Raw genomic sequence first — 9505 nt, forward strand, 5'->3', positions numbered from 1 at the left:
TATCCATCTTGAAGTGCTCATAAACCTGCCCGCTCTATCGATTTCTGTCAACATTTGGGTGTTGTCTTTCATTGTTTTAAAGCAAAGGAAGAGGCATTTACAGTGAGAAGCTTTCCATGGTTCCTCAGCAATGTTTAGTTATTGTTTCAGGCTCAATGTGTGCCAGCTACCTGCTACATAATGACATAAAATATTGGGCTTTTTCATATCAGAGATGCCATTCTTCTATTTGGTTTATCAAGCAGAAAACAATTCTAAAGGTTTCATCTACCCTCACAGCCTTGTGCCCTTTGCCTGAATTCATGAAGCAGTGTTAGGATGGACAGTTGATAAAGCTTGAGGTTTGTTAAAGCATATTCTTCAAATAATCTGGCTTAAGTTAGAAGTCAGATTTTAGCATAGACTGAAATCTTTAATGGATTCACTTCTGGGGCTAGAGAGGTGGCTCGGCAGTTAAGAGCACTTGCTGTGTAGTCTTGAGAACCAGAGTTAAAAATCCTAGACCCCATGTGGCAAACGGCCTCTGACACACTCACATCACCCCAGTTCTGAGGGGTGAGTGGAGGCACTAAGATTGTTGGATGTTGGATTCAAGCCTAGCAGAAAATGTCAGCCCTAAGTTCAGGGAGTCTCTGCCTCCAAAGAAGGAACTGACAGAAAGCGACAGATTCTTGGTGCCCTCTTCTACCCTCCGTGTGCACATGCATGTGCAAATACTCCCACACAAATTAAGTAAGTAAATCTTTCAAAGAGGGTTCTATTATTTCTAAAAGTCCACGTGCGCTGTTCTATAAGGGTGTAGACATACTGTGTGCAGAACACTATCTTGATGTGATACTGGAAATTGGAGCAAGTAGGGATTTTCAAGGGTCACTTAACACTACAGGCTCAAGGTGGGGAGAGTTAGAGACAAGAACAGCTAGCTGGTTTAGACGCTGTCAGAGATGAGGTAAATGTCCATTGTGACCAACTGAGCCCTTGAGCTGGGACGTTCCCGTTGGTACATCAGTGGAGTAAAAGCCGATAGTCTCACCAAACAAACTTTACATTCTAACCTAAAGGGAGTCTGATTTTTTTTTTTTTTTACCAATTAACAAGGACAGGCATGGCCGTATGGTTATTGCCTGAAAGTGTGTCATCTTAATTTAAAAATAAATGTGTGCCGGTTAAATGTTTGTTTAAAATTGTTTTAGATTTACTTATTTTATTATTTTATGTGTATGAGCATTCTAAAGGCATGTATTTTTGTGTACCAAATGTGTGCCTGGTAGCCATAGAGGACAGAAGAGAGAGTTGGACCCCCCTGGGATTGGGGTTATAGCTGGGTCTGAGCCATCAAGAGGGTGCTGGGAATTGAACCTGGGTCCTCTGTAAGAACAAAAGGTGCTCTTTAACCCCTGAGTCAACTCTCCCACCTTTTATTTTTTTAAATTTAGAAAAGTCCAACTTGAGGGGAAAGAAGTCCAAATGTACTTGCTGTTTTCTTAGTAGAAATGACCATTTTAACCCGGCACACCTACTTAAGCATGGGTTATTTCAGGGATGCTTAAAGGAGTTGTGTGAGGAGCAGACGGCATGGGCGATTCAGGTGCTAATGTGCTTGGGTGTTACTGCAATAGTCACAGCTTTCTAGGGAGCCAGCATCAGCCTCAACGTGGGAACGTGGCTGACACCCAGGTGGTGTGCTGTGACGGGCATTTATCTGTGGCTTCTTTTCCTGCTGTTGAGAATCATTTAGAACAGATTTTCTCAAGATAAAATTGAGGGAATGGTGGAGAAGAGAAATAATATATCCTGTTATGGTTGAAGTATTAAATGCCCCCACAGGCTCCTGTGTTTGAGCACTTGGTCCCCAGCTATTGCTGGGGTCTTGGGAGGTTGTAGAAAGCGTGAGACTGGGACCTCACTGGCAGAGGTGGGATACTGGGGGTGGTACTTGGGAGTTGGAGCTTAGCCCTGGCCTGTTCTAGCCCTCCCTGCTTCCTGGTTGGTGGTTACAATGTGAAGGGTCTATCACATACTCTGCCCTCCACAGACCTGTCACTCCATGCCACCCCTGTCATCTGCCTTCCATAGACCTGCCACACCACCCCTTCCAAGGTGGACTGGACTTCTTTGTCACTGTTGAGACCATCGGCCAAAATAAAACCTTGTTACTTTACATTGCTATGCCTGGTGTTTTGTTACTGTGATGAGCAAAGTTGCTAACACATCCTGATTCCTTTCACCCACATCTTATCTGATCTGGAATTCCAATCCTTGCATGCCTTACTTCTTTCCAGAGTATACTCATAATGCCTCAATTGCTGGATGCATTGCTGTGATCCCATAACTACTTGACTTTGGAACTGTTAACACAAGGAATCTTACGTTGCACTTGGTGCATAGTGGGAACCTAATAAATATAAGTAGAATAGATTAATTAAGGTAGGTGAACCTAAGTATCCATGGCTGAGTGGGTGCTTAGAAGAACCAATGTTCAGTTATAAATACATTTATACATACATTATACATTTATACATTATAAATACATCCAGGTGATTTGATGTCATGAGGACAGTGTGTTTGTAGTTGAGAAGTGATTGGCTGGGAATCAGGAGCCTGCTTTGAGTGACAGCCTACTGACAGTGGGAGGAGACCACAGAAATCACAAGGACACATGTGATTTTTGAGTTATGAGTTAAATATGATAATGGCACCAATAAAATCAGAAATTCCTTGACAGGTATAATCAATATCACAGGCCAGGAGAAACATCTGCAGTGGTTTTTGACCATCTACATGGCTGTAATGAAGCTTAGATATTTAATGTCACATTGGAAGATGACATAATCCTGAGTATCATCCTGATGTCTTTTGGCAAGTTTTGTATGTATTTTTTTCTTTTGTATTTCTGTGGAATACTCTTCTAGGCTGGATTTACTCACGGGTCCTACATGATCTCTGTAGATGGAGCAGCAGGGCTGTGTCCTGCCACCTGGCTAGCTTTACACCCAAAATAATTACACAGAAACTGTATTATTTTAAACACTGCCTGGCCCATTGGTTTCAGCCTCTTATTGGTTAATTCTCTCATCTTGCTTTAACCCATATTTAGTAATCTGTGTAGCACCATGAGGTGGTCGCTTACCAGGAGAGATCTTAACCTGTGTCTGTCTTGGAGAGGAGAAGCATGGCGATTCACTATGGCGACTGCCTCAAGCATCTGCCTCACTGCCTTCTACCCAGCATTCTGTTCTGTTTACTCCACCCACCTATGTTCTGACCTATTGGGCCAAGCAGTTTCTTTATTAATTAACCAATGAAAGTCCTCCATCAGATCTCTGCATAATAGATGAAAGCTGCACCATCCTGGAGGAAGTTAGGTGAATGAAAGTATTTAGACTAAATTATTGGCATCACACCAAATCCTTGAGCTTGACTAAGGCTGTGTTCTAACCTTAGTTAACAAAGTGCTAATAGTGCCATCATGGGAAAGTATTTTAGCTCTCCAAGCTTCAGATTCCTAACTTGAAAAGTGAAAGTAGTTATAACTAATTCATGGATCAGCCAAGAATCAAATATGATTCTATATGTGTGCTCATATTTGTCCTTGCCTTAGAGTCACCTGCATATCTTAGCCGCACTGCAATTTGGGTTACTATTTGTTCTTCTTAGAATTTAAAACAAAACTCCCATGTAGTGCTGATGTTGAAGGTGAGGATCCTCCTTGCATGTCCTCTGAGCCATTAGTGAACATGTTAGATTGTCCATGTGAACAATTCATTCAGATAAAGTATTGACCTATATCAGCCTTGAGAACTATTATCTTAGTGCTCAACCTCAAACAGAACTACTTGAATTTCCAGCCAATATATATCATAAGTATTAAGTCAGGGTGCAGAGAGGGCTCAGTGCGTAAAGTGCCTGGTATACAATCATGAAAATCTGAGTTCAGATTCCACCCCCCAGAAAAACTGGGTGTGGCATTGTGTGCCTACAATCCCAGCACAAGAGAGGGTAGAACAGGTGGGTCCCAGTTACTTACTGGCTAGCTAGTTGAGTTGAAACAATGAGGACCAGATTCTTAGTAAACTTTTAATGACCTGTCTTGATTTCTAGATTCTAAATACATAACCTGAAATGTGGTCACAAAAGTATTTTTATTAATGTTTGTTACCTTGATCTGCCTAAATACCCCAGGTATTTGCTTGCCTGGAATATTGTGATGGAATGTGGGGAGACATAATTCATCCCAGAGAAAAAAGTATAATCCAGCAAAGCAAGGTTTAATACAAAAGGCCTCATATCTCCAGGAATAGTGATAGTAAAGATTCTGGTGAGCTTTTAAAGCCTCATTTCTATAGAAGTATGGTTATAAACTATAAATATTTAGCATGGAATGATGTACACTAAACCTGGAATACAGGGAAAGAAAGATGTTAGAATCCTAAGTTAATACCTCACCAAGATAAGCAATAGCAACTTAATATAATTTACAATTGAATTATTACCATGGGAAGAACTTAATCTAAACATAAATTTCAAAATTACCAGATAAAGATGCATACGACAAAAAAATAACAACCCATAGAGGAAAATAATAATTTGGTAATGATGGCAAGTGCTAACATGGACCATCACTTATACTATCTATTGTTATGCTCACTCAAAACTGTGTGTAGTAGGATTTTTTCACATCAGTATTTTCTGTATAAGGCTGGTGAGGTGGAGAGAGGGTTAGTTTCATAAGAGCCAGTATATAAATATTTTTTCTTTGTCTTCTGGAGAAGAGAGAAATACAAGGAAACAAGTGGGCACCATGCTGACTTGTACCATCATCAACTGTCTCAAGTGCAGAGACAGTTAAGCATGTTATAAGAAAGTCAAGAGCCATGTCTAAACTCCAGTCTAGGTAGGGAAGATGGCTTTAGTGAAAAAAAGTGGGGCATTTAGTAATTATTTAGAAGCGTAAACTTGAATCTGCCTATTAGTCCTTATCCTCAAATGCACTATAGATGAAATAAATGTCCATATTTAAATTGTGAATCCACAATATTTAGAAAAATTGTTTAGTTTTAGTTTAAACCATCTTTTGGTAGGAAATGCCTCCTTTGATATGACAAAAGTCTCAAACATTTAATAAATATTATATGACCACTGTAAAATATTATAAAATACATGGAATTCTGTAGGATATATATGATAACATATGATTCATATAGCAAAGAAGTAATTTTTTGTTATAGTCCTTAAAATCGACAAGGCAACAAGAATACAAAATTAAGCAAACCACAAGAATGGGTAAACACTCCCAATGAATTTGGCTCAGTAAACACTTTAAAATCTGCATGGTGTTCCTAACAGTTCAAGGATTTCTGACAAAGCCAGCAATGCTTTTCCATATTTTATCTACAAACATGCTGGTAAGAGTGTAAATTTGTCTCATGTTTAGGTCGGTATTGGAGCAAGCCCCTCCCACTCTATTTGGATCAATTGTTGATTGATACAAACTTGGATAAGGACTCAGTTCTCAGCATTCTGTCTGGAAACAAACTACTAGGACTTTCTACATTGTATACTTACATAGTTTTCATTTTCCATTAATCAAGAAAATGCCTTTCAAGTCAAGCATTTTCTTGATCAATTGATGTTGGAGGATCCCGACCTATGGGTGGTATCACCCTGGGCAGGTGGTCCTAGGTAGTTGAAGAAAGCAATCTGAGAAAGAAAAGGGGAGCATAGTGAGACAGAACAATGCCATCAACATGACCAGGTGTGCTGATGTCTATCAACATGAAATCATAGGTTCTATATGACATTATATACTCACTACACATACCAATTCACATGAAACTATTCTACACAAACTAAGACAGTGTGATACTGAGAAATGGATTCAAGGCCTTATAAATGATCAACAAGCAGAAGAAACTTGTGATCTGGTGGACTTGAGTTCTGGGTCCTCTGCAAGAGCAGCAAGCACTCTTAGCCTCTGAGTCATCTCTCCAGTGCCACCAGGACTAAGTTTAGTTCCTTCTTACAGTGACCAGTTTCTGGGATAGGTGGCCATCCTTATCTCTGTTCTCCAGCTTCTTGTGATAACTTTTTTTTTGTAAAACAGTTTATAATCTGGAGGATAATGTGACAATAGGCAAGATAAAGGACTATATGCAGTAAATAAAATACTGAACCATATGCAGTAAATAAAATGCTGTCACATGTGCACAGCTCAAGTGGTCATTTTCTTATTTCTAAGACTTCATCATACTAGTCTTTGTGGCAGTAGTTACTTGGCTCCTGGCAGGAAAGATATGAACTTAAGTACCATGTGAATTTAAAGCCAGGCTCTGCTACATACAAATCATGAGTCCTGGCTCTGACCCTAGTTTCTCAATGTGCAAATGGAGATGGTGGTGTCTACCTCTGTCATGATGGCATAAACAGACAGGGCAAGCAGGAAACCCTGTGCTCACAACACTGCTTATTAAGGGCTGGGCACAACCATTGTGTAGTAAAGATGTCATCTGGCTTGATCTGCATCTTCCATTCTTTCCTTCCATGAATATGCATGGCCTAATCTTAGCTGTTTATTTGAATAACCCAAATTCCCTGCCACCTGGTTCTTGCTTATCCGACCCCACTGCCCAGAATGCAGGTTTTACATGGGTGCCTGTCTTCTGTTTAACTGCACCCCACATCCTGGATGTCAGCTTTCTGCTCAGACAGCATCCTTCTACATTAGTCAGTTTCTAGACAAGGGACCATCACTGATAATAAGCTCTGAGGTTGCATCCCATCAGCTTCTCTCTTTATTCTCTTCATTGAATTATATTACCTGAAAGCATCTATTCATTAAATTTCCACACTGTTCCTTGCCTTACCAATCCTGGGACTCAGTTCTTGGAAGACAGACTTTATAGCTCTCCCCTTGCTGTGAACCAAGACAGTGCCTGTGCTACTGCCATGTGCAATAAATACTTTAATGAGAATATTTTTAATAAATACTGTAACTTCATTAAAAGGCACAATCCTTCTGGGGGAGAACTTGACAATTCATATTAAAAATGGTAAACTGACATCTGTTTGACTGCAAAATTCCATTCCTTAGAATTTATCCAACTACTGAGGATGTTTTAGAAATATTTACTTTGTGTTAGTTGGTTTATTGCTGTGACAAAATACCCGGGAGAATCAGCTTAAGGGGAAGAAATTTTGTTTTGGTTCATGGTCTAGAACAGCAAGACAGGATAGTCAGATGTGTTGGCTACTAAATGGCAGGTAAAGTCAGGTAAGGAGGCTGCTGTGCCTTATATTTTGCATACTCCACTGGACTTGGGGGCACAGTAGTTGTGCTTGTACCCAGAACCTTATTCATGCAAGGCATGTGCTTTCCCCCAAACTTGACCCTAACTGAATAATGGCTTACATGGAACAAGACAAATAGAGTCAATATTTGAAGATATTTTTTGAGGAACTGAGGTTATGGGAACCTTATCCTCAACAATCCCCAGATGGCAAAAATTACTGACCTCCCATTAACTTTACATAAGAAGACCTTCCAACTGCTCTAGACTGTGATTGCAAGTTGCAATAAATGAGTGCCAGGACTTCTGTTTTAATGGAAATATTCACCAGTCTTTGTAGAGAAGAACTAAAATCCAACTGGTATTCTTGTCTTTTCAAACAGAAGGTAGGGAAAGGCAGGAGGAAGCTGTGACTGTTTGAAAACCCTTAGGATCTCCTGTGCCATCCCCATGATGTAATCAGTCAAACCAGAGGCACCTTTCTGTGTGCAACAGGGAAAGAAAAGTAGCAAGAAAAAAATCTAGGTAAACTTTGTGGGGAAGGAAAGGTCAACTCAAAAGCCAAGACTAGCAGAGGAGGAGACTCAGATCTTTTTTTTTTTTTTTAAAGCAATACCTGTCCTCTGGGATTTTGTCTTAGGCAGAGTGAGGGAAAGAGGATGCCATTAGAAGGGCTTGCACTTCATAGTCTGCTGAGATTTTGTGGTCACAGATGCTTCTTTATCTGTGAAGGGTTTCTCTCTTTTCTCATAGAGAAGAGGTACATGCTCAGCATATTCTCCCAGTGTCAATGAAAAGTCTTCTGATTTTTAAAGGAGAAAGTTATCTTGCCCTTTCTGCTAGTTCTTTCCTTCCGTGGTACCTGAGCATGAACCCAAGGCTTCATGCATGCTAGGGAGTTCCAACCCAATCTCTGAGCTACATCACCAGCTGTCAGCTAATCTTTCCTAAAACATGACTACCACCATCCTTCACTCTGCTGATCTGCAGCCTCATCCACAGCAGATCCGGTAGCCCTCTTCTCCAGACTCACACCTCAAATACATCCTTGCTCAACAGAGATGAGTCTCACTTTTGTGTTTATGTTGACTAAATCCATCTTGCCAACAAATCTGAGATAGTGATAAGAAAGACATGCAATTTTCCTAATTTCTATTGAGGGAAGGGTATAGAAGAGCCAGAGGCCTGAGTGGTGATCAGGGGCTATGGATGGTTGACCACCAGACTTAGAATATATTCAAGAGGTCTGGTTTGTGTCTATCAAGTGATCCTGCTGAGAATTGGTATCTTCAGACTCACCAGAGACAGAAGTGAGAATAATGATTAATATGGCATATAATACGAAGAAGCCTTATTTGTATCTAATAGTGATTTAAATATGCATACTGGTTTTAAAGATTACACAAAACTGGCTTTTAATCCCAGCACTCATGAGGCAGAGGCAGGATCTATAAGTTTCAGGCCAGCATGGCCCGTATAATAGTTCCAGACCAACCAGGGCTATATAGTAATACACTGTTCTAGTGCATACACATGCACACATGTATATACATAAGAATATCTCACACATTTACACTATTTATTTTCATAACACTACAGGAGAGTGTGTTAGTTTACATTAATGAATTGGAGTAAGTCTGACTCCATCCTCATAATTAGAGCTTATCATTAAGACCACTCTGAAGTATGAGGACATGACTCCTCAGCTATATAACCAGGCAGAGGGGAGAAAGGAGTTTGCCCAGATGGATCTCCTGGAAACTGAGACTGAGAGATCACTAAAGCTATCATCTGAAGACCATCTTGTCTCATGGACCCTACATGTGTTCATGGGACCGTGTGTTGCTGCCCCACTGACTCTGCTGTGATTGGCACGACAGCTCTGTCCACATGTCTCTCCCTTCACTCTCCTGAATATGCATGCTCTTCCCTTCTTCACATTGGCCATTGTTGCTTTGTGTTATGTGTGCATGCATGCGTCTATAGATATGTGTATGTGTCTGTATGTCTGTACATGTATGTATGCATGTATGTATGCATGTATTATGTATGTATGTGTGTGTGTGTGTGTGTGTATGTGTGTGTGTGTTGGTGGAGGTTTCTGTCCCACCAGGTCCTACAACAAACACACAGAAACTATATTATTTGCAATACTGTTTGTCCAATACCTTAAATGTATTTCTGCCTAACTCTTTTATCTTAAGTTGACCCAGTTCTAT

The sequence above is a fragment of the Arvicola amphibius genome, chromosome 10 (genome assembly GCF_903992535.2).
Source record: "Arvicola amphibius chromosome 10, mArvAmp1.2, whole genome shotgun sequence".
NCBI lineage: Eukaryota > Metazoa > Chordata > Mammalia > Rodentia > Cricetidae > Arvicola > Arvicola amphibius.